The 25,850-nt window shown below is 51.4% G+C and overlaps 1 protein-coding gene across 1 annotated transcript in view; it reads left to right on the forward strand.

Annotated features, from left to right (window-relative positions):
* Positions 1 to 303: 303 nt before the first annotated feature.
* HELZ (helicase with zinc finger) overlaps positions 304 to 25,850 on the forward strand; it is a 67,022-nt gene continuing 41,475 nt past the window's right edge. Inside the window, exon 1 of the mRNA XM_073579809.1 lies at positions 304 to 430. The gene's annotated coding sequence lies outside the window, so the exon portion shown is untranslated. The remainder of the gene's footprint in view (positions 431 to 25,850) is intronic.

A 25,850-nucleotide genomic window follows, 5' to 3' on the forward strand; every position in this document is an offset into this window, starting at 1 on the left:
TCTTCCCCACTTCCCACCTCTCTCCATCTCGTCCCCACTTCCCGTCTCCCTCACACTTCCCACCTCTCTCCGTCTCTTCCCCACTTCCCATCCCTCTCCGTCTCTTCCCCACTTCCCGTCTCCCTCACACTTCCCACCTCTCTCCGTCTCTTCCCCACTTCCCATCCCTCTCCGTCTCTTCCCCACTTCCCGTCTCCCTCACACTTCCCAACTCTCTCCGTCTCGTCCCCACTTCCCATCTCTCTCACACTACAGGTTTCTCCCCTTCTTTTTCAGTGATTTCCGGTCCTCGGTCCACTCACTTCCGGTCCCCGTCCCTGGCATTTCCGGTCCCCATCCTCACACTTCCCGTTCCCGTCTCTCGCACTTCCCGTCGTGCTCTGCGGCTCTTGACAAGTCGGATCCAAGATGGCGTAGAAAGTAATGACAGGTAGGAGCCGACCCCCCCCGCCGTCCCCGGCCTGTGGCCGCGCCGACATCTCCCCTCGCTCCTCCCGAGCTCTCGGCGTCACCCGGGGCCTGCACACAGCCGGCGGCTCCGCGGGAGGCCTTCTGTGCCAGTGTTTACATTCCCGGCCTGCGGGAGTAGGAGAGCGCCCGGCGCCGGGGACAGAGCGGGCCGCGAGTACAGTGCAGGACTCGGGAGCAGCAGCGGCCGCCGGGCGGGGGCGAGGGTGTGCGGCCTGCGGTCCGGGGACGACGTCATGTAACGGGAGCGGCGGAGCCGGGAGACACCGGGGAGAGGGAAAGAAAGAGAGGAGACACGGGGGGGAGAGAGCAAGAGAGAGAGGAGACACGGGAAAGAGAGAGAGGAGACATCGGGGAGAGAGGGAAAGAGAGAGAGGAGACATCGGGGGAGAGAGGGAAAGAGAGAGAGGAGACATCGGGGGAGAGAGGGAAAGAGAGAGAGGAGACATCGGGGGAGAGAGGGAAAGAGAGAGAGGAGACATCGGGGGAGAGAGGGAAAGAGAGAGAGGAGACACGGGGGAGAGGGAAAGAGAGAGAGGAGACACGGGGGAGAGGGAAAGAGAGAGAGGAGACACGGGGGAGAGAGGGAGAGAGAGGAGACACGGGGGAGAGAGGGAAAGAGAGAGAGAGGAGACACGGGGGAGAGAGGGAAAGAGAGAGAGAGGAGACACGGGGGAGAGAGGGAAAGAGAGAGAGAGGAGACACGGGGGAGAGAGGGAAAGAGAGAGAGAGGAGACACGGGGGAGAGAGGGAAAGAGAGAGAGAGGAGACACGGGGGAGAGAGGGAAAGAGAGAGAGAGGAGACACGGGGGAGAGAGGGAAAGAGAGAGAGAGGAGACACGGGGGAGAGAGGGAAAGAGAGAGAGAGGAGACACGGGGGAGAGAGGGAAAGAGAGAGAGAGGAGACACGGGGGAGAGAGGGAAAGAGAGAGAGAGGAGACACGGGGGAGAGAGGGAAAGAGAGAGGAGACACGGGGGAGAGAGGGAAAGAGAGAGAGAGGAGACACGGGGGAGAGAGGGAAAGAGAGAGAGAGGAGACACGGGGGAGAGAGGGAAAGAGAGAGAGAGGAGACACGGGGGAGAGAGGGAAAGAGAGAGAGAGGAGACACGGGGGAGAGAGGGAAAGAGAGAGAGAGGAGACACGGGGGAGAGAGGGAAAGAGAGAGAGAGGAGACACGGGGGAGAGAGGGAAAGAGAGAGAGAGGAGACACGGGGGAGAGAGGGAAAGAGAGAGAGAGGAGACACGGGGGAGAGAGGGAAAGAGAGAGAGAGGAGACACGGGGGAGAGAGGGAAAGAGAGAGAGAGGAGACACGGGGGAGAGAGGGAAAGAGAGAGAGAGGAGACACGGGGGAGAGAGGGAAAGAGAGAGAGAGGAGACACGGGGGAGAGAGGGAAAGAGAGAGAGAGGAGACACGGGGGAGAGAGGGAAAGAGAGAGAGAGGAGACACGGGGGAGAGAGGGAAAGAGAGAGAGAGGAGACACGGGGGAGAGAGGGAAAGAGAGAGAGAGGAGACACGGGGGAGAGAGGGAAAGAGAGAGAGAGGAGACACGGGGGAGAGAGGGAAAGAGAGAGAGAGGAGACACGGGGGAGAGAGGGAAAGAGAGAGAGAGGAGACACGGGGGAGAGAGGGAAAGAGAGAGAGAGGAGACACGGGGGAGAGAGGGAAAGAGAGAGAGAGGAGACACGGGGGAGAGAGGGAAAGAGAGAGAGAGGAGACACGGGGGAGAGAGGGAAAGAGAGAGAGAGGAGACACGGGGGAGAGAGGGAAAGAGAGAGAGAGGAGACACGGGGGAGAGAGGGAAAGAGAGAGAGAGGAGACACGGGGGAGAGAGGGAAAGAGAGAGAGAGGAGACACGGGGGAGAGAGGGAAAGAGAGAGAGAGGAGACACGGGGGAGAGAGGGAAAGAGAGAGAGAGGAGACACGGGGGAGAGAGGGAAAGAGAGAGAGAGGAGACACGGGGGAGAGAGGGAAAGAGAGAGAGAGGAGACACGGGGGAGAGAGGGAAAGAGAGAGAGAGGAGACACGGGGGAGAGAGGGAAAGAGAGAGAGAGGAGACACGGGGGAGAGAGGGAAAGAGAGAGAGAGGAGACACGGGGGAGAGAGGGAAAGAGAGAGAGAGGAGACACGGGGGAGAGAGGGAAAGAGAGAGAGAGGAGACACGGGGGAGAGAGGGAAAGAGAGAGAGAGGAGACACGGGGGAGAGAGGGAAAGAGAGAGAGAGGAGACACGGGGGAGAGAGGGAAAGAGAGAGAGAGGAGACACGGGGGAGAGAGGGAAAGAGAGAGAGAGGAGACACGGGGGAGAGAGGGAAAGAGAGAGAGAGGAGACACGGGGGAGAGAGGGAAAGAGAGAGAGAGGAGACACGGGGGAGAGAGGGAAAGAGAGAGAGAGGAGACACGGGGGAGAGAGGGAAAGAGAGAGAGAGGAGACACGGGGGAGAGAGGGAAAGAGAGAGAGAGGAGACACGGGGGAGAGAGGGAAAGAGAGAGAGAGGAGACACGGGGGAGAGAGGGAAAGAGAGAGAGAGGAGACACGGGGGAGAGAGGGAAAGAGAGAGAGAGGAGACACGGGGGAGAGAGGGAAAGAGAGAGAGAGGAGACACGGGGGAGAGAGGGAAAGAGAGAGAGAGGAGACACGGGGGAGAGAGGGAAAGAGAGAGAGAGGAGACACGGGGGAGAGAGGGAAAGAGAGAGAGAGGAGACACGGGGGAGAGAGGGAAAGAGAGAGAGAGGAGACACGGGGGAGAGAGGGAAAGAGAGAGAGAGGAGACACGGGGGAGAGAGGGAAAGAGAGAGAGAGGAGACACGGGGGAGAGAGGGAAAGAGAGAGAGAGGAGACACGGGGGAGAGAGGGAAAGAGAGAGAGGAGACACGGGGGAGAGAGGGAAAGAGAGAGAGGAGACACGGGGGAGAGAGGGAAAGAGAGAGAGGAGACACGGGGGAGAGAGGGAAAGAGAGAGAGGAGACACGGGGGAGAGAGGGAAAGAGAGAGAGGAGACACGGGGGAGAGAGGGAAAGAGAGAGAGGAGACACGGGGGAGAGAGGGAAAGAGAGAGAGGAGACACGGGGGAGAGAGGGAAAGAGAGAGAGGAGACACGGGGGAGAGAGGGAAAGAGAGAGAGGAGACACGGGGGGAGAGAGGGAAAGAGAGAGAGGAGACACGGGGGGAGAGAGGGAAAGAGAGAGAGGAGACACGGGGGGAGAGAGGGAAAGAGAGAGAGGAGACACGGGGGGAGAGAGGGAAAGAGAGAGAGGAGACACGGGGGGAGAGAGGGAAAGAGAGAGAGGAGACACGGGGGGAGAGAGGGAAAGAGAGAGAGGAGACACGGGGGGAGAGAGGGAAAGAGAGAGAGGAGACACGGGGGGAGAGAGGGAAAGAGAGAGAGGAGACACGGGGGGAGAGAGGGAAAGAGAGAGAGGAGACACGGGGGGAGAGAGGGAAAGAGAGAGAGGAGACACGGGGGGAGAGAGGGAAAGAGAGAGAGGAGACACGGGGGGAGAGAGGGAAAGAGAGAGAGGAGACACGGGGGGAGAGAGGGAAAGAGAGAGAGGAGACACGGGGGGAGAGAGGGAAAGAGAGAGAGGAGACACGGGGGGAGAGAGGGAAAGAGAGAGAGGAGACACGGGGGGAGAGAGGGAAAGAGAGAGAGGAGACACGGGGGGAGAGAGGGAAAGAGAGAGAGGAGACACGGGGGGAGAGAGGGAAAGAGAGAGAGGAGACACGGGGGGAGAGAGGGAAAGAGAGAGAGGAGACACGGGGGGAGAGAGGGAAAGAGAGAGAGGAGACACGGGGGGAGAGAGGGAAAGAGAGAGAGGAGACACGGGGGGAGAGAGGGAAAGAGAGAGAGGAGACACGGGGGGAGAGAGGGAAAGAGAGAGAGGAGACACGGGGGGAGAGAGGGAAAGAGAGAGAGGAGACACGGGGGGAGAGAGGGAAAGAGAGAGAGGAGACACGGGGGGAGAGAGGGAAAGAGAGAGAGGAGACACGGGGGGAGAGAGGGAAAGAGAGAGAGGAGACACGGGGGGAGAGAGGGAAAGAGAGAGAGGAGACACGGGGGGAGAGAGGGAAAGAGAGAGAGGAGACACGGGGGGAGAGAGGGAAAGAGAGAGAGGAGACACGGGGGGAGAGAGGGAAAGAGAGAGAGGAGACACGGGGGGAGAGAGGGAAAGAGAGAGAGGAGACACGGGGGGAGAGAGGGAAAGAGAGAGAGGAGACACGGGGGGAGAGAGGGAAAGAGAGAGAGGAGACACGGGGGGAGAGAGGGAAAGAGAGAGAGGAGACACGGGGGGAGAGAGGGAAAGAGAGAGAGGAGACACGGGGGGAGAGAGGGAAAGAGAGAGAGGAGACACGGGGGGAGAGAGGGAAAGAGAGAGAGGAGACACGGGGGGAGAGAGGGAAAGAGAGAGAGGAGACACGGGGGGAGAGAGGGAAAGAGAGAGAGGAGACACGGGGGGAGAGAGGGAAAGAGAGAGAGGAGACACGGGGGGAGAGAGGGAAAGAGAGAGAGGAGACACGGGGGAGAGAGGGAAAGAGAGAGAGGAGACACGGGGGGAGAGAGGGAAAGAGAGAGAGGAGACACGGGGGGAGAGAGGGAAAGAGAGAGAGGAGACACGGGGGGAGAGAGGGAAAGAGAGAGGAGACACGGGGGGAGAGAGGGAAAGAGAGAGAGGAGACACGGGGGGAGAGAGGGAAAGAGAGAGGAGACACGGGGGGAGAGAGGGAAAGAGAGAGAGGAGACACGGGGGGAGAGAGGGAAAGAGAGAGAGGAGACACGGGGGGAGAGAGGGAAAGAGAGAGAGGAGACACGGGGGGAGAGAGGGAAAGAGAGAGAGGAGACACGGGGGAGAGAGGGAAAGAGAGAGGAGACACGGGGGGAGAGAGGGAAAGAGAGAGAGGAGACACGGGGGGAGAGAGGGAAAGAGAGAGAGGAGACACGGGGGGAGAGAGGGAAAGAGAGAGGAGACACGGGGGGAGAGAGGGAAAGAGAGAGAGGAGACACGGGGGAGAGAGGGAGGAGACACCGGAAAGAGGGGAAGAGAGAGGAGACACCGGGAAGAGAGAGAGAGGAGAAACCGGGGAGAGGTAAATAGAGAGAGGAGACACTGGGGAGAGAGAGAGAGAGAGGAGACACTGGGGAGAGAGGGACAAAGGGAGAGGAGACATCGGCGGGAGAGAGAGAGGAGACACCGGGGAGAGGGAAATAGAGAGAGGGGAGACACCGGGGTGAGGGAAATAGAGAGAGAGGAGACACCGGGAGAGGGAAATAGAGAGAGAGGAGACACCTGGGAGAGGGAAATAGAGGGAAAGAGAGGGAGGAGACACCGGGGAGAGAGGGAAAGAGAGAGAGGAGACACCGGGGAGAGGGAAATAGAGAGAGAGAAGACACCTGGGAGAGGGAAATAGAGGAGACACCGGGGAGAGAGAGGAGACACCGGGGAGAGGGAAAGAGAGGGAGGAGACACCGGGGACAGGGGAAGAGAGAGGAGACATCGGGGAGAGAGGGAAAGAGAGAGAGGAGACATCGGGGAGAGAGGGAAAGAGAGAGGAGACACCAGGAAGAGAGAGGGAAAGAGAGAAGAGACATCGGGGAGAGCGGGAAAGAGAGGAGACACCGGGAAGAGAGAGGGAAAGAGAGGAGACACCGGGGAGAGAGGGAAAGAGAGGAGACACCGGGGAGAGAGGGAAAGAGAGAGAGGGGAGAGGGAAAGAGAGAAGAGACATCGGGGAGAGAGGGGAAAAAGAGAGGAGACACCGGGAAGAGAGAGGGAAAGAGGAGACACCGGGGAGAGAGGGAAAGAGAGGAGACACCGGGGAGAGAGGGAAGGAGAGAGGAGACACCTGGGAGAGAGGGAAAGAGAGAGGAGACACTGGGGAGAGAGACACCGGGGAGAGAGGGAAAGAGAGAGAGGAGACACCGGGGACAGGGAAAGAGAAAGAAAGAGGGAGAGGAGACACTGGGGAGAGGGAAAGAGAGAGAAGACAGGGAAAGAGAGAGAAGACAGGGAAATAGAGAGAAGACACTGGGGAGAGGGAAAGAGAGCGGAGACACCGGGGGGAGAGGGAAAGAGAGAGAGGAGACACCGGGGGGGGGGGGGGAGAGGGAAAGAGAGAGAGAGGAGACACCGGGGAGAGAGGGAAAGAGAGAGAGGAGACGCCGGGGAGAGAGGGAAAGAGAGAGGAGACGCCGGGGAGAGAGGGAAAGAGAGAGAGTAGACGCCGGGGAGAGAGGGAAAGAGAGAGAGTAGACGCCGGGGAGAGAGGGAAAGAGAGAGGGGAGACGCCGGGGAGAGAGGGAAAGAGAGGGGAGACGCCGGGGAGAGAGGGAAAGAGAGAGGGGAGACGCCTGGGAGAGAGGGAAAGAGAGAGGGGAGACGCCTGGGAGAGAGGGAAAGAGAGAGAGGAGACGCCAGGGAGAGAGGGAAAGAGAGAGAGGAGACACCGGGGGGAGAGGGAAAGAGAGAGAGGAGACACGGGGGAGAGAGGGAAAGAGAGAGGAGACACGGGGAGAGAGGGAAAGAGAGAGAGGAGACACGGGGGAGAGAGGGAAAGAGAGAGAGGAGACACGGGGGAGAGAGGGAAAGAGAGAGAGGAGACACGGGGGGGAGAGAGGGAAAGAGAGAGGAGACACGGGGGAGAGAGGGAAAGAGAGAGGAGACACCGGGGAGAGAGGGAAAGAGAGGCGACACCAGGGAGAGAGGCAAAGATAGAGAGTAGACACCGGGGAGAGGGAGAGAGAGGAGACATCGAGGAGAGAGGGAAAGAGAGAGAGGAGACACCGGGGAGAGAGGGAAAGAGAGAGAGGAGACACCGGGGAGAGAGGGAAAGAGAGAGAGGAGACACAGGGGAAAGAGGGAGAGGAGACACCAGGGAGAGAGGGAAAGAGAGAGAGGAGACACAGGGGAGAGGGAAAGAGAGAGAGGAGACACTGGGGAGAGATGGACAAAGGGAGAAAAGACACCGGGGAGAGGGAAATAGAGAGGAGACACTGGGAGACGGAAATAGAGAGGAGACAGAGGGGAGAGGGAAAGAGAGGCGACACCGGGGAGTGAGGGAATGAGAGAGAGGAGACACCGGGGAGAGGGAAAGAGGGAGAGCAGACACCGGGGAAAGTGAGAGATGAGACACTGGGGAGAGAGGGAAAGAGAGAGAGGAGACACCGAGGAGAGAGGGAAAGAGAGAGAGGAGACACCGCGGAGAGAGGGAAAGAGAGAGGAGACACCGGGGAGAGGGAAAGAGAGAGAGGAGACACGGGGGAGAGAGGGAAAGAGAGAGAGGAGTCACCAGGGAGAGGGAAAGAAAGAGGAGGACACTGGGGAGAGAGACACAAGGAAGTCCTCTGCAGGGCTGGGATATGTGATCTGTGCCGTATATTGGAGTAGTAGTATTGATGATATTTGGTACAGTGGGTACAGAATGTTTTCAGACCCCTTTAAATTTTCCACTTTGTTTCATTGCAGCCATCTGGTAAATTCAAAAAAAGTTCATTTTTTATCATTAATGTACACTCTGCACACAATCTTGACTGAAAAAAAAACAGAAATGTAGAAATGTTTGCAAGTTTATTAAAAAAGAAAAGCTGAAATCTCAAATGGTGATAAGTATTCAGACCCTTTGCTCAGACACTCATATGTAAGTCACACGCTGTCCATTTCCTTGTGATCTTCCTTTAGATGGTTCTACTCCTTCATTGGGGTCCAGCTGTGTGTAATTAAACTGATAGGACTTGATTTGTAAAGGCGCACACCTGTCTATATAAGACCTCACAGCTCACAGTGCATGTCAGACCAAATGAGAATCATGAGGTCAAAGGAACTGGCCAAGGAGCTCAGAGACAGAATTGTGGCAAGGCACCGTTCTGGCCAAGGTTGCAAAAGAATTTCTGCAGTACTCAAGGTTCCTAAGAGCACAGTGGCCTCCATAATCCTTTAATGGAAGAAATTTGGGACCACCAGAAGTCTTCCTAGACCTGGCCGTCCAGCCAAACTGAGCAATCGTGGGAGCAGAACCCCAAGATCACTGTGGCTGAGCTCCACAGATACAGGAGGGAGATGGGAGAAAGTTCCACAAAGTCTACTATCACTGCAGCCCTCCACCAGTCGGGCCTTAGGAAGCGTCTCCTCAGTACAAGACATATGAAAACCCACATAGAGTTTGCTAAGAAACACATGAAGGACTCCTGGACTATGAGAAATAAGATTCTTTGGTCTGATGAGACGAAGCTAGACCTTTTTGGTGATAATTCTAAACGGTATGTGTGGGGAAAACCAGGCACTGCTCATCACCTGCCCAATACAATCCCAACAGTGAAACATGGTGGCAGCATCATGCTATGGGAGTGTTTTTCAGCTGCAGGGACAGGACGACTGGTTACAATTGAAGGGAATATAAATGCAGCCAAGTACAGAGATATCCTGGATGAAAACCTCTTCCAGAGTGGTCTGGACCTTAGGCTTGGCCGAAGGTTAACCTTCCAAGAAGACAATAACACTAAGAACACAGCTAAAATAAATGAGTGGCTTCAGAACAACTCAGTGACCATTCCTGACTGGCCCAGCCAGAGCCCTGACCTAAACCCAACTGAGCATCTCTGGAGAGACCTGAAAATGGCTGTCCACCAACATTCACCATCCAACCTGACAGAACTGGAGAGGATCTGCAAGGAAGAATGGCAGAGGATCCCCAAACCCAGGGGTGAAAAACTCGTGGCATCATTCCCAAGAAGACTCATGGCTGTACTAGCTCAAAAGGTGCGTCACTCAATACTGAGCAAAGGGTCTGAATACTTATGACCGTGTGATACTTCAGTTTTTCTTTTTTAATAAATTTGCAAATTTTTCTACACTAGCTTGGCCTGTGCAAAATTTTCGCACATTGTTCGTCGGGGGCGCAAATAATTTCAGGAAACGCAAGCTGGTCAAATGTAAATGTATTTCACAAGATGATGAACACAGACAAGTATTTATATATGTAGATTGGTAATACAAAAAATTGGTTTGATAAGTAGAGGCCAAAAATGTATTCCGCAGGTCATTGTGTCTTTCTGCAGGTTTATGAAAATGAATGTTTAACCTGTATTTTGTGATGAAATCGTGGATGCGTGGTTTGTTTGGCTCTTTTCTTGCGGAAGAAGTTTACCTTTGAAATGGTGTATCGTTTGTGTGTGGGGCGAAGTAATCACAGAAAAAGCAGTAATGTATATAAATGTGTTTGCATGTGTGCCTCACCTGCAGAGAAGTGTGCAATCCTCCAGTGTGCCTGAAATAGGCTGGGCAAGCACTTGAGCAAGCTGGAATGACCCCAAGGCAAATGTTTGGATTTGTTTGTGATGTCTGTAAGCAGCTTTGGGGTAGTGTGCAGCCACCTGCAGGTAATTTGACCTTTCAAATGGTGTGAGTGGAGTATGAACGGAGCAATTGTGCAATTCAATAGGCAGTGCATGTTTACAAATGTGCCTCACCTGTAGTGAAGTGTGCAATCCTCCAATTTGGCTAAAATAGGCTGGGCAAGCAGTTCGGCAAGCTGGAAAGCCCCCAAGTCAAATGTTGGGATTTGTTTGTGATGTCTGTAAGCAGCTGTGTGGTAGTGTGCTTTGGGGTACTGTGGTTCCACCTGCAGGTCATTTTTCCTTACTGCAGGTTTATGAATATTAATGTTTAAACTGTGTTTTGTGATCAAATCATGGATGTGTGGTTTGTTTGTCTATTTTCTTGCTGAAGGGGGCAAGTTTACCTTTCAAATGGTGTATCATTTGTGTGTGTGGGTGCAGTATGAACGGAGATACAAAGTAATCACCGAAAAACAGTGTTTAGAAATAATAGAGTAGATAGATTTCTGGGGGATTTTTCTTGTCAAGATGGGCTGCAGAGTGTACATTGAGGGAAAAAAAATAAATTTTCTGAATTTACTAAATGGCTGCAATGAAACAAAGAGTGTAAAATGTAAAGGGTTCTGAATACTTTCCGTACCCACTGTATATTGGGAGTAGTAGTAGTGGTCATGGTATTTGTTATATTGGGGGTAGTAGTGTTGGTATTTGGGGGATGTCTCTTGTGTGAGTAGCCCTGCCCGGCAGGGGATATCTCTTTGTGAGTGGCCCTGCCCGGCTGGGGATGCCTCTGTGTGAGTGGCCCTGACGGCGGGGGATGTCTCTGTGTGAGTGGCCCTGACGCCGGGGAATGCCTCTGTGTGAGTGGCCCTGCCCAGCGGGGGATGCCTCTGTGTGTGTGGCCTTGCCCGGCGGGGGAAGTCTCTGTGTGAGGGGCCCTGCCCGGCGGGGGAAGTCTCTGTGTGAGGGGCCCTGCCCGGCGGGGGAAGTCTCTGTGTGAGTGGCCCTGCCCGGCGGGGGAAGTCTCTGTGTGAGTGGCCCTGCCCGGCGGGGGAAGTCTCTGTGTGAGTTGCCCTGCCCGGCGGGGGAAGTCTCTGTGTGAGTGGCCCTGCCCGGCGGGGGAAGTCTCTGTGTGAGTGGCCCTGCCCGGCGGGGGAAGTCTCTGTGTGAGTGGCCCTGCCCGGCGGGGGAAGTCTCTGTGTGAGTGGCCCTGCCCGGCGGGGGAAGTCTCTGTGTGAGTGGCCCTGCCCGGCGGGGGAAGTCTCTGTGTGAGTGGCCCTGCCCGGCGGGGGAAGTCTCTGTGTGAGTGGCCCTGCCCGGCGGGGGAAGTCTCTGTGTGAGTGGCCCTGCCCGGCGGGGGAAGTCTCTGTGTGAGTGGCCCTTCCCGGCGGGGGAAGTCTCTGTGTGAGTGGCCCTGCCCGGCGGGGGAAGTCTCTGTGTGAGTGGCCCTGCCCGGCGGGGGAAGTCTCTGTGTGAGTGGCCCTGCCTGGCGGGGGAAGTCTCTGTGTGAGTGGCCCTGCCCGGCGGGGGAAGTCTCTGTGTGAGTGGCCCTGCCTGGTGGGGGGAAGTCTCTGTGTGAGTGGCCCTGCCTGGTGGGGGGAAGTCTCTGTGTGAGTGGCCCTGCCTAGTGGGGGATGCCTCTGTGTGAGTGGCCCTGCCCGGCGGGGGAAGTCTCTGTGTGAGTGGCCCTGCCCGGCGGGGGAAGTCTCTGTGTGAGTGGCCCTGCCCGGCGGGGGAAGTCTCTGTGTGAGTGGCCCTGCCTGGCAGGGGAAGTCTCTGTGTGAGTGGCCCTGCCTGGCAGGGGAAGTCTCTGTGTGAGTGGCCCTGCCCGGCAGGGGAAGTCTCTGTGTGAGTGGCCCTGCCCGGCGGGGGAAGTCTCTGTGTGAGTGGCCCTGCCCAGCGGGGGAAGTCTCTGGTGTGGTCAATACACTATAATTAAATAGGAAATAAAGTAATGTGTTACTTTTGCTCGGATACAGTGTAGATATAATTGTGGTGTGGATACTCTGTGTCTGCGGCATTGTCACCGGCACTCAGTATTATTACTGGGATAATCGGTCACTTGTTGACGCTGATCACATTCCATATCATAGTGACCAATTATATAGTGCCAATATCATCCACTGATCCCCTCAGTCTGTCTGCCTCCCCTGTCACATCTCATCCTCCAGTCACCCCCAGAGCTGCACTCACTATTCTGCTGTTACATTGTGTCTTATCGTCCAGTCACCCCCAGAGCTGCACTCACTATTCTGCTGCTACATTGTGTCTTATCGTCCAGTCACCCCCAGAGCTGCACTTACTATTCTGCTGTTACATTGTGTCTTATCCTCCAGGGCTGCACTCACTATTCTGCTGTTACATTGTGTCTTATCCTCCAGGGCTGCACTCACTATTCTGCTGTTACATTGTGTCTTCTCCTCCAGGGCTGCACTCACTATTCTGCTGTTACATTGTGTCTTCTCCTCCAGGGCTGCACTCACTATTCTGCTGTTACATTGTGTCTTCTCCTCCAGGGCTGCAGTCACTATTCTGCTGTTACATTGTGTCTTCTCCTCCAGGGCTGCAGTCACTAGTCTGCTGTTACATTGTGTCTTATCCTCCAGGGCTGCACTCACTAGTCTGCTGTTACATTGTGTCTTATCCTCCAGGGCTGCACTCACTATTCTGCTGTCACATTGTGTCTTATCCTCCAGGGCTGCAGTCACTATTCTGCTGTTACATTGTGTCTTCTCCTCCAGGGCTGCAGTCACTATTCTGCTGTTACAGTGTGTCTTATCCTCCAGGGCTGCAGTCACTATTCTGCTGTTACATTGTGTCTTCTCCTCCAGGGCTGCAGTCACTAGTCTGCTGTTACATTGTGTCTTAGCCTCCAGGGCTGCACTCACTAGTGTGCTGTTACATTGTGTCTTATCCTCCAGGGCTGCAGTCACTATTCTGCTGTTACATTGTGTCTTATCCTCCAGGGCTGCACTCACTATTCTGCTGTCACATTGTGTCTTATCCTCCAGGGCTGCAGTCACTATTCTGCTGTCACATTGTGTCTTCTCCTCCAGGGCTGCACTCACTATTCTGCTGTTACATTGTGTCTTATCCTCCAGGGCTGCACTCACTATTCTGCTGTTACATTGTGTCTTCTCCTCCAGGGCTGCACTCACTATTCTGCTGTTACATTGTGTCTTCTCCTCCAGGGCTGCACTCACTATTCTGCTGTTACATTGTGTCTTATCCTCCAGGGCTGCACTCACTATTCTGCTGTCACATTGTGTCTTATCCTCCAGGGCTGCACTCACTATTCTGCTGTTACAGGAGCATCTCACAAAATTAGGATATCATAAAAAAGTTAATTTATTTCAGTTCTTCAATACAAATAGTGAATCTCCTATTTTCTATAGAGTCATTACACACAGAGTGATCTATTTCACATGTTTATTTCTGATAATGTCGATGATTATGGCTTACAGCCAATGAAAACCCAAAAGTCATTATCTCAGTAAATTAGAATAGTTAACAAAAATCACCTTCAGAGGCTTCCTAAGAGATTATGAAGGTCCCACAGTCTGTTTCAGTAGCTCCACTATCATGGGGAAGACTGCTGACCTGACAGATGCCCTGAAGGCAGTCACTGACACACACCACAAGGAGGGGAAGCCACAAAAGGTTATTGCTAAAGAATCCAGCTGTTCACAGAGGGCTGTATCTTTATAACACCAGCTTGAAAAATGATTGTAAAATCTGAAATGTTGTCCTATTGAAATGTATGTTCAGTAAATGCACTCAGTGCTTGGTCGGGGCTACTTTGGCATCAATTACTCCATCAATGCGGCGTGGCATGGAGGCGATCAGCCTGATGCACTGCTGAGGGGTTGTGGAAGCCCAGGTTGCTTTGATAGCAGCCGTCAGCTCGTCTGCATTGTTAGGTCTGGTGTCTCTCATCTTCCTCTTGACAATACTCCATAGATTCTCTATGGGGTTAAGGTCATGCGAGTTTGCTGCCAATCAAGCACAGTGACACTGGTGTTATAAACCAGGTATTGGTGCTTTTGGCAGTGTGGGCAGGTGACAAGTCCTGCTGGAGAATGACATTTCCATCTCCTATAAGCTTGTCGGCAGAGGGAAGCATGAAGCGCTGACTTTGGTCTTGATAAAACCAGCTCCCCACTAAAGAAGAAGCCGCCCACCCTGATGAGAGAGAGTGGACATGTACAAGAAAGCAGAAGATAGGACTTTATTCTCACCATGGTCTGCGGCGGCACGAGAGAATTTCCATATCCCTCAATACCCCCCACTATATACTGGATACAGGAGCATATCAGCCCCCAATACCCCCCACTATGTACTGGATAGAGGAGCATATCAGCCCCAATACCCCCCACTATGTACTGGATAGCGGAGCATATCAGCCCCCAATACCCCCCACTTTATACTGGATAGCAGAGCATATCAGCCCCAATACCCCCCACTATATACTGGATAGCGGAGCATATCAGCCCCCAATACCCCCCACTATATACTGGATAGTGGAGCATATCAGCCCCCAATACCCCCCACTATATACTGGATAGTGGAGCATATCAGCCCCCTATACCCCCCACTATATACTGGATAGCTGAGCATATCAGCCCCCTATACCCCCCACTATGTACTGGATAGCGGAGCATATCAGCCCCCAATGCCCCCACTATATACTGGATAGAAGAGCATATCAGCCCCAATACCCCCCACTATATACTGGATAGCGGAGCATATCGGCCCCCAATACCCCCCACTATATACTGGATAGCGGAGCATATTGGCCCCCAGTACCCCCCTCTATATACTGGATAGCGGAGCATATCAGCCCCCTATACCGCCCACTATGTACTGGATAGAGGAGCACATCAGCCCCCAATACCCCCCCACTATGTACTGGATAGCGGAGCATATCAGCCCCAATACCCCCCACTATATACTGGATAGCTGAGCATATCAGCTCCCAGTACCCCCGCCACTATATACTGGACAGCAGAGCATATCAGCCCCCAATACCCCCCACTATGTACTGGATAGCGGAGCATATCGGCCCCCAATACCCCCCACTATATACTGGATAGCAGAGCATATCGGCCCCCAATACCCCCCACTATATACTGGATAGCGGAGCATATCGGCCCCCAATACCCCCCACTATATACTGGATAGCGGAGCATATTGGCCCCCAGTACCCCCCTCTATATACTGGATAGCGGAGCATATCGGCCCCCTATACCGCCCACTATGTACTGGATAGAGGAGCACATCAGCCCCCAATACCCCCCCACTATGTACTGGATAGCGGAGCATATCAGCCCCAATACCCCCCACTCTGTAGTGGATAGCAGAGCATATCGGCCCCCCCTACCCCCCTCTCTATACTGGATAGCGGAGCATATCAGCCCCCAATACCCCCACTATATACTGGATAGTGGAGCATATCAGCCCCCAATAACCCCCCCCCCCCACTATATTCTGGACAGCAGAGCATATCAGCCACCAATATCCCCCACTATGTACTGGATAGCGGAGCATATCAGCCCCCAATATCGCCCACTGTGTACTGGATAGAGGAGCACATCAACCCCCAATACCCCCCCACTATGTACTGGATAGCGGAGCATATCAGCCCCAATACCCCCCACTATATACTGGATAGCGGAGCATATCAGCCCCCAATACCCCCCACTATGTACTGGATACAGGAGCACATCAGCCCCCAATACCCCCCCACTATGTACTGGATAGCGGAGCATATCAGCCCCAATACCACCCACGATATACTGGATAGCGGAGCATATCAGCACCCAATACCCCCCACTATATACTGGATAGCGGAGCATATCAGCCCCCAATACCCCCCACTATGTACTAGATAGCGGAGCATATCAGCCCCCAATACCCCCCACTATGTACTGGATACTGGAGCATATCAGCCCCAATACCCCCCACTATATACTGGATAGCAGAACATATCAGCCCCCAATACCCCCCACTATGTACTGGATAGAGGAGCATATCAGCCCCCAATACCCCCCACTATATACTGGATAGCTGAGCATATCAGCCCCCAATACCCCCCACTATATACTGGATACCGGAGCATATCAGCCCCCAATACCCCCACTATATACTGGATAGAGGAGCATATCAGCCCCCAATACCCCCCACTATATACTGGATAGAGGAGCATATCAGCCCCCAATACCCCCCACTATATACTGGATACCGGAGCATATCAGCCCCCAATACCCCCACTATATACTGGATAGAGGAGCATATCAGCCCCCAATACCCCCCACTATATACTGGATAGAGGAGCATATCAGCCCCCAATACCCCCCACTATATACTGGATAGAAGAGCATATCAGCCCCAATACCCCCCACTATATACTGGATAGCGGAGCATATCAGCCCCCAATACCCCCCACTATGTACTGGATAGAGGAGCATATCAGCCTCCAATACCCCCCACTATATACTGGATAGCTGAGCATATCAGCCCCCAATACCCCCCACTATATACTGGATACCGGAGCATATCAGCCCCCAATACCCCCCACTATATACTGGATAGAAGAGCATATCAGCCCCAATACCCCCCACTATATACTGGATAGCGGAGCATATCAGCCCCCAATACCCCCCACTATGTACTGGATAGAGGAGCATATCAGACCCCAATACCCCCCCACTATGTACTGGATAGCGGAGCATATCAGCCCCAATACCCCCCACTATATACTGGATAGCGGAGCATATCAGCCCCCAATACCCCCCACTATATACTGGATAGAGGAGCATATCAGCCCCCAATACCCCCCACTATATACTGGATAGCGGAGCATATCGGCCCCCAATACCCCCCACTATATACTGGATAGCGGAGCATATCAGCCCCCAATACCCCCCCACTATATACTGGATACCGGAGCATATCAGCCCCCAATACCCCCACTATATACTGGATAGAGGAGCATATCAGCCCCCAATACCCCCCACTATATACTGTATAGAGGAGCATATCAGCCCCCAATACCCCCCACTATATACTGGATAGAAGAGCATATCAGCCCCAATACCCCCCACTATATACTGGATAGCGGAGCATATCAGCCCCCAATACCCCCCACTATGTACTGGATAGAGGAGCATATCAGCCTCCAATACCCCCCACTATATACTGGATAGCTGAGCATATCAGCCCCCAATACCCCCCACTATATACTGGATACCGGAGCATATCAGCCCCCAATACCCCCCACTATATACTGGATAGAAGAGCATATCAGCCCCAATACCCCCCACTATATACTGGATAGCGGAGCATATCAGCCCCCAATACCCCCCACTATGTACTGGATAGAGGAGCATATCAGACCCCAATAACCCCCCACTATGTACTGGATAGCGGAGCATATCAGCCCCAATACCCCCCACTATATACTGGATAGCGGAGCATATCAGCCCCCAATACCCCCCACTATATACTGGATAGCGGAGCATATCAGCCCACAATACCCCCCACTATGTACTGGATAGCGGAGCAGATCCAGGACGGTCACTTACAACCCAACTCTATTTTTGAAACGGTTACAGTTTTTCACATATTTAAGATCCGGTTTTTGTTGTTCCCCCATTTTTTCCTAATTGGTGGTGACACACAGCTTTTATCTGTAATCTGTACATGGTTCTTCGCATTTCCAGCATTAATGTGAAAGGACTGAACAGTCAGTTTAGAAGATCCCTTCTATGGAAAGAGGCCCAATCCCTGACAGCAGAAGTGTATGTGTTCAGGAAAGTCACCTAAATAGCGCTGACGCCCCCAGACTGCAGAATAGGAACTTCCCAGATGTCTTTCACTCCCATGCAGTTGATAAAAAAGAGGAATAATAATTGTGATAAAGAACACCGTCGCCTTCCAGCTCATCATCAGCGTAGTGGGTGACGAGGGCAGATACGTCATCCTAGTCTGCACCATAAATAACAAGACCTACACAATTGTCTCCATTTACGCCCCTAACTCCAAGCAGATCTCGTTTCTTAAGCACACCCTGGCGGTAGTAGCAAAGGTTAAAAAGGCGCCTTGTTAGTCTGCGGGGACTTTACCATCACCCGATGTCCTAACATTGACAAATCGGTACCCCCTCAAAAGAGAGAAAACACCCGATCACTCTCTCAGACCCTCCTGACGGAAGAACTGTATGATGTCTGGCGGGTACTACATGCCTCCGAGCGGGATTACACCTTCTACTCACACTCCCATAGAGGCGACTCCAGGACTGATCTAATGGTCACAGATCAGTGGTTATTACAGGACATCCAATCGCCACGATAGGGAACATCACCTGGTCGGATCGCCCCCATCTCCTGCCGAATTACAGAGGGCTACCATCACCCAACATATTTCCCATGGAGGGTAAGTATCTAATCACATCCCATAAAATTAGGCCCCAATGACAGGAAGCATTATCAGAATATTTCACAATAACACACCTGATGTGTCTGTATCTACAGTATGGTGTGCCCACAAGGCCGACATCCGGGGTAAACTGCTCCAGATGGCGCCCCAAAACAAAAAAGACTATGCCAAATAGAGGAAATTAATCAGAATATAACCGCACTAGAAGAGACTCAGTACCACAACTCTCCAAAAATTACAGAAACTAAGGTGTGAGCTATACCAACTAGTCCAACACACATACGAGCACAATCTACGGAAAAGCCAAATATTACTGGCAGGGGAAAAAGCTGGCAAAATACTAGCCAACAAAATCACTGCCAAAATGACCAAAGGTTATCACACATACAGGACGACCAAAAAAACATAGCGATTTCCTTAGGGTTGTATATTAACACCTTCTCATACTACTACTCATCTCTCTATAATCTACAGGAAAATACCGCAATACTACAACCCACCCCCCCTAACTGATAAATCAATTCTTGGAGAGCATACAACTCCCTAAAATACCAGAGCACACATTACATATATTACAGTGGGTACGAAAAGGGTTCAGACCCCTTTACATTTTTCACTCTTTGTTTCATTGCAGCCATTCAGTAAATTCAAAAAAGTTCATTTTTTCTCATTAGTGTACACTCTGCACCCCATCTTGACTGAAAAAAAAAAACCAAATGTAGAAATGTTTGCAAGTTTATTAAAAAAGAAAACCTGAAATATCACATGGTCATAAGTATTCAAACCCTTTGCTCAGACACTCATATGTAAGTCACATGCTGTCCATTTCCCTGTGATCCTCCTTGAGATGGTTCTACTCCTTCATTGGGGTCCAGCTGTGTGTAATTAAACTGATAGGACTTGATTTGTAATGGGGCACACCTGTCTATATAAGACCTCACAGTGCATGTCTGACCAAATGAGAATCATGAGGCCAAAGGAACTGGCCAAGGAGCTCAGAGACAGAATTGTGGCAAGGCACAGATCTGGCCGAGGTTACAAAATAATTTCTCCAGTACTCAAGGTTCCTAAGAGCACACTGGCCTCCATAATCCTTAAATGGAAGAAATTTGGGACCACCAGAAGTCTTCCTAGAACAGGCCGTCCAGCCAAACTGAGCAATCGTGGGAGGAGAACCCCAAGATCACTGTGGCTGAGCTCCACAGATGCAGTAGGAAGATGGGAGAAAGCCCCACAAAGTCAACTATCACTGCAGCCCGCCACCAATCGGGCCTTTATGGCAGAGTGGCCCGACGGAAGCCTCTCCTCAGTGCCAGACATATGAAAGCCCGCATAGCGTTTGCTAAAAAACACATGAAGGACTCCCAGACTATGAGAAATAAGATTCTCTGGTCTGATGAGATGAAGATAGAACTTTTGATGATAATTATAAGCGATATGTGTGGAGAAAACCAGGTACTGCTCATCACCTGCCCAATACAATCCCAACAGTGAAACATGGTGGTGGCAGCATCATGCTATGGGGGTGTTTTTCAGCTGCAGAGACAGGACAACTGATTGCCATTGAAGGAAACATAAATGTGGCCAAGTACAGAGATATCTTGGATGAAAACCTCTTCCAGAGTGCTCTGGACCTCAGGCTTGGCCGAAGGTTCACCTTCCAACATGACAATGACCCTAAGCACACAGCTAAAATAACAAAGGAGTGGCTTCAGAACAACTCAGTGACCATTCTTGACTGGCCCAGCCAGAGCCCTGACCTAAACCCAATTGAGCATCTCTGGAGATACCTGAAAATGGCTGTCCACCAACGTTCACCATCCAACCTGACGGAACTGGAGAGGATCTGCAAGGAAGAATGGCAGAGGATCCCCAAATCCAGTGGTGAAAAACTTGTGGCATCTTTCCCAAGAAGACTCATGGCTGTACTAGCGCAAAAGGTGCGTCTACTCAATCCTGAGCAAAGGGGCTGAATACTTATGCCATGTGATATTTCATTTTATTCTTTTTTAATAAATTTGCAAAAATTTCTTTCTTTTTTTTTTTCAGTCAAGATGGGGTGCAGAGTGTACATTAATGAGAAAAAAAATGAACTTTTCTGAATTTACCAAATGGCTGCAATGAAACAAAGAGTGAAAACTTAAAGGGGTCTGAATACTTTCCGTACCCACTGTAAATCAACCAATATCCCAAGCAGACAACAAGTCCCCCGGCCCTGACGGTCTAACGAACGAATACTTCACGACATTTCAAAACATACTAAATCCCTCACATGAAGTAAATTTTCCAAAATTTTATGCAAAACGGGAAAATCCCAAAAGAGATGATTCAGGCATCAATTATACCCCTTCCTGAACCAGGGAAAACTCCTGATCGAACCGTCTATTTTAGACTGATATCATTACTGAACACAGATCTCAAAATTTACACCAAAATCCTAGCTAATAGGATGTCAGAAATAATACCGCCTTAGTGCATAAAGACCAAGTGGGTTTTATGAAATCTAGACAGACCCTGGATGGCACGAGGAGGATGCTCGATATCATCCAAATATACGGGGGTAGGCGGAACCCCCTCTATGCTCCTTTCTTTGGATGCCGAAAAGGCGGTCGATCGGGTGCATTGGGAGTCTTTGTTCGAAGTGCTGTCCAGATTTGGTGGTAATATACTCCGAGTGATTACCCTCTGTCCTCCGAGCCATCGCCCCTCTGTCCTCCGAGCCATCGCCCCTCTGTCCTCCGAGCCATCGCCCCTCTGTCCTCCGAGCCATCGCCCCTCTGTCCTCCGAGCCATCGCCCCTCTGTCCTCCGAGCCATCGCCCCTCTGTCCTCCGAGCCATCGCCCCTCTGTCCTCCGAGCCATCGCCCCTCTGTCCTCCGAGCCATCGCCCCTCTGTCCTCCGAGCCATCGCCCCTCTGTCCTCCGAGCCATCGCCCCTCTGTCCTCCGAGCCATCGCCCCTCTGTCCTCCGAGCCATCGCCCCTCTGTCCTCCGAGCCATCGCCCCTCTGTCCTCCGAGCCATCGCCCCTCTGTCCTCCGAGCCATCGCCCCTCTGTCCTCCGAGCCATCGCCCCTCTGTCCTCCGAGCCAGCGCCCCTCTGTCCTCTAACCCGTCAGCCCCAGTTCTCATTTCAGGGATGATGTCAGAGACATTTAATATCACTAATGGAACGAGGCAGGGGTGCCTGCTCTCTCCCCTAATATTATTGCTAATAATCGAACCCTTAGCTGAAAAAATCAGATCACACCCTGGAATCGCTGGTATTCATATTTGTGATGTAGAACACAAAATCAGGTTTTTCGCGGAAGACGTTATTTTGTCCCTTATCAATCCAGAAGCGTCGCTCAATAGAGTAATGGAAGTGATAGACTCATTTACCCGAGTGTCATACTATAAAATAATATCCCCAATTGCCAAATTCTGAATCTAACACCCTCCATTCCACAACCTTTAACCCTAAGGCTATGTGCCCACGTAGTGTTTCTCAAGCAGAATATTCCTGAGCGGAAACACACACCCTCTTCCCGGGAAAACGCATGAGGTTTTGACATGCTTTTGTAAGCGTTCGTCAAGCGTTTTCCAAAGAGTTTTTGCCAACTCAATTGATGGTATGCGGAATCGCGGGCGATTCCGCAAAGTTAATGAACATTCTGCGTTTTTTTTCTACCACTAAGCGATTCCGCAGCGGTAAAAAACGCACCATTGGAACAACATGTGCGGAATCGATTATAATTTCATTGGATGCTTTTCTTAAGCGTTTACACAGCAGAAAAGCTTGTCTAAAAGCGCTGCGGAAACGCTTAAACGCTACGTGGGCACACAGCCTTAAGGTTAAGTATCCCTTTAAGTGGGATAATGAAAGTATAGCATACAGTTGTGGCCAAAAGTATTGACACCCCTGCAATTCTGTCAGATAATACTCAGTTTCTTCCTGAAAATGATTGCAAACACAAATTCTTTGGTATTATTATCTTCATTTAATTTGTCTTAAATGAAAAAACACAAAAAGAATTGTCCTAAAGCCAAATTGGATATAATTCCACACCAAACATAAAAAAGAGGGTGGACAAAAGTATTGGCACTGTTCGAAAAATCATGTGATGCTTCTCTAATTTGTGTAATTAACAGCACCTGTAACTTACCTGTGGCACCTAACAGGTGTTGGCAATAACTAAATCACACTTGCAGCCAGTTGACATGGATTAAAGTTGACTCAACCTCTGTCCTGTGTCCTTGTGTGTACCACATCGAGCATGGAGAAAAGAAAGAAGGCCAAAGAACTGTCTGAGGACCTGAGAAACCAAATTGTGAGGAAGCATGAGCAATCTCAAGGCTACAAGTCCATTTCCAAAGACCTGAATGTTCCTGTGTCTACCGTGCGCAGCGTCATCAAGAAGTTTACAGCCCATGGCACTGTGGCTAACCTCCCTAGATGTGGACGGAAAAGAAAATTTGACAAGAGATTTCAATGCAAGATTGTGCGGATGTTGGATAAAGAACCTCGACTAACATCCAAACAAGTTCAAGCTGCCCTGCGGTCCGAGGGTACAACAGTGTCAACCCGTACTATCCGTCGGCGTCTGAATGAAAAGGGACTGTATGATAGGAGACCCAGGAAGACCCCACTTCTTACCCCGAGACATAAAAAAGCCAAAACTTACCTGAAAAAGCCTAAAACGTTTTGGAAGAATGTTCTCTGGTCAGATGAGACAAAAGTAGAGCTTTTTGGGCAAAGGCATCAACATAGAGTTTACAGGAGAAAAAAAAGAGGCATTCAAAGAAAAGAACACGGTCCCTACAGTCAAACATGGCGGAGGTTCCCTGATGTTTTGGGGTTGCTTTGCTGCCTCTGGCACTGGACTGCTTGACCGTGTGCATGGCATTATGAAGTCAGAAGACTACCAACAAATTTTGCAGCATAATATAGGGCCCAGTGTGAGAAAGCTGGGTCTCCCTCAGAGGTCATGGGTCTTCCAGCAGGACAATGACCCAAAACACACTTCAAAAAGCACTAGAAAATGGTTTGAGAGAAAGCACTGGAGACTTCTAAGGTGGCCAGCAATGAGTCCAGACCTGAATCCCATAGAACACCTGTGGAGAGATCTAAAAATGGCAGTTTGGAGAAGGCACCCTTCAAATATCAGGGACCTGGAGCAGTTTGCCAAAGAAGAATGGTCTAAAATTCCAGCAGAGCATTGTAAGAAACTCATTGATGGTTACCGGAAGCGGTTGGTCGCAGTTATTTTGGCTAAAGGTTGTGCAACCAAGTATTAGGCTGAGGGTGCTAATACTTTTGTCTGGCCCATTTGTGGAGTTTTGTGTGAAATGATCAATGTTTTGCTTTTTGCTTCATTCTCTTTTGTGTTTTTTCATTTAAGACAAATTAAATGAAGATAATAATACCAAAGAATTTGTGTTTGCAATCATTTTCAGGAAGAAACTGAGTATTATCTGACAGAATTGCAGGGGTGTCAATACTTTTGGCCACAACTGTATCTCAGAATCCGCTTAGCCCCCTAAGCAGATAGAATGCTCTCACTAAATTATGAGGCTCTGAGACAAAAGATCAAAGGCGACATGCTGCACATGAAACAACACGACATGTCCTGGTTAGGAAGAATAACGTCCGTTAAAATGTTCATAATCCCCCAAAATATTGTACGTATTCCGCAACCTCCCCATCACAGTCACCATGAAAATACTCAGAGTTAAAAACAATAATATTAAAATACATATGGCAGGAAAAACAGCAGCGAGTTAAGGCAGATATACTATAATATATATATATATATATATATATATATATTATACATCCCAATAACAGAGGGAGGACTGGGCTGCCCCTCAGTGGTGAGATATTATACATCCCAATAACAGGAGGACTGGGCTGCCCCTCAGTGGTGAGATATTATACATCCCAATAACAGGAGGACTGGGCTGCCCCTCAGTGGTGAGAGATTATAGAACAGCCATATTATACATCCCAATAACAGAGGGAGGACTGGGCTGCCCCTCAGTGGTGAGATATTATACATCCCAATAAAAGAGGGAGGACTGGGCTGCCCCTCAGTGGTGAGATATTATAGAGCAGCCATATTATACACCATAATAACTGAGGGAGGACTGGGCTGCCCCTCACTGGTGAGATATTATAGGGCAGCCATATTATACATACCAATAACAGAGGGAGGACTGGGCTGCCCCTCAGTGGTGAGATACTATAGAGAAGCCATATTATACATCCCAATAGCAGAGGGAGGACTGGGCTGCCCCTCAGTGGTGAGATATAATACATCCCAATAACAGGGAAGACTGGGCTGCCCCTCAGTGGTGAGATATTATAGAGCAGCCATATTATACATCCCAATAACAGAGGGAGGACTGGGCTGCCCCTCAGTGGTGAGATATTATAGGGCAGCCATATTATACATCCCAATAACAGTGGGAGGAGTGGGCTGCCCCTCAGAGGTGAGATATTATAGAGCAGCCATATTATACATCCCAATAACAGAGGGAGGACTGGGCTGCCCCTCAGTGGTGAGATATAATACATCCCAATAACAGAGGGAGGACTGGGCTGCCCCTCAGTGGTGAGATATAATACATCCCAATAACGGAGGGAGGACTGGGCTGCCCCTCAGAGGTGAGATTATAGAGCAGCCATATTATACATCCCAATAACAGAGGGAGGACTGGGCTGCCCCTCAGTGGTGAGATTGGGATGTATTATATAACGGAGGGAGGACTGGGCTGCCCCTCAGTGGTGAGATATTATAGGGCAGCCATATTTGAACAACTGAGTTTGATGTGGAATGATAAGGATGACAGACATTGGATTGAAATTGAGAAACATTCACATAAAGTCCTCAAACGTTGCATCTTTTTTTATTCACATTTCACTACCGGGCCTACTCCTGGCGATGACAGGAAATTGTGTCTGCCACCAAGGGTGGAAGTGGCGCTGGGAGTGTGGAGCATTCTGATCAGATAGCTGCAGACTATTAAAGTGGCGCTCTGTAATGCCCCCATAGAGACGGTGGAGCGCTGTATCCAGGACCTCCAGATTCATAACCAGAAATCTCTGGGAATCCTACTGATTGGGGACACGTATGAGGAAGGAATGTGGTTATCCTTCTCTACGATCAGGGAGAAATACCAGCGTCCACATAGAGATCATTATAAATATCTACAAATAAGACATTTTCTACAGGGAATAAAGATATAATATTCTCACAACCCTCCAAACTACAGCCGATGCTCCTCGCCCCATCCCGGCAGATGAGAGCGCTGTGAGCTACAACCATGTGCTGGAGGAGACGTTCCCCTCTCTGGACTCGTATCTCCATCAATGGGAGACTGATCTGCAGTGCGGGATCACCCCGGGGCAATGGCGGCCGTCCTTCTCAATGATGGGGACACACTAAGTGCCCCTATCACCTGGAGAACGCCAGAACGCTGCTGTACAGGGGGTACTCACACCATACAGATTGTGTAAGATCTGCCGCAGCTCCCCAGATGTGCGCTGGAGGTGCGGAGACGCCAGCGCAGATATGTTCCATGTCTGCTGGAGGAGCCATAGAGTAAGGCAGCGCTGGGACGCAGTCTCCCATCTACAG

This window comes from Dendrobates tinctorius, unplaced genomic scaffold, assembly GCF_039654945.1.
Source record: "Dendrobates tinctorius isolate UK_male_01 unplaced genomic scaffold, ASM3965494v1 ptg000063l, whole genome shotgun sequence".
Taxonomy (NCBI): Eukaryota; Metazoa; Chordata; class Amphibia; order Anura; family Dendrobatidae; genus Dendrobates; species Dendrobates tinctorius.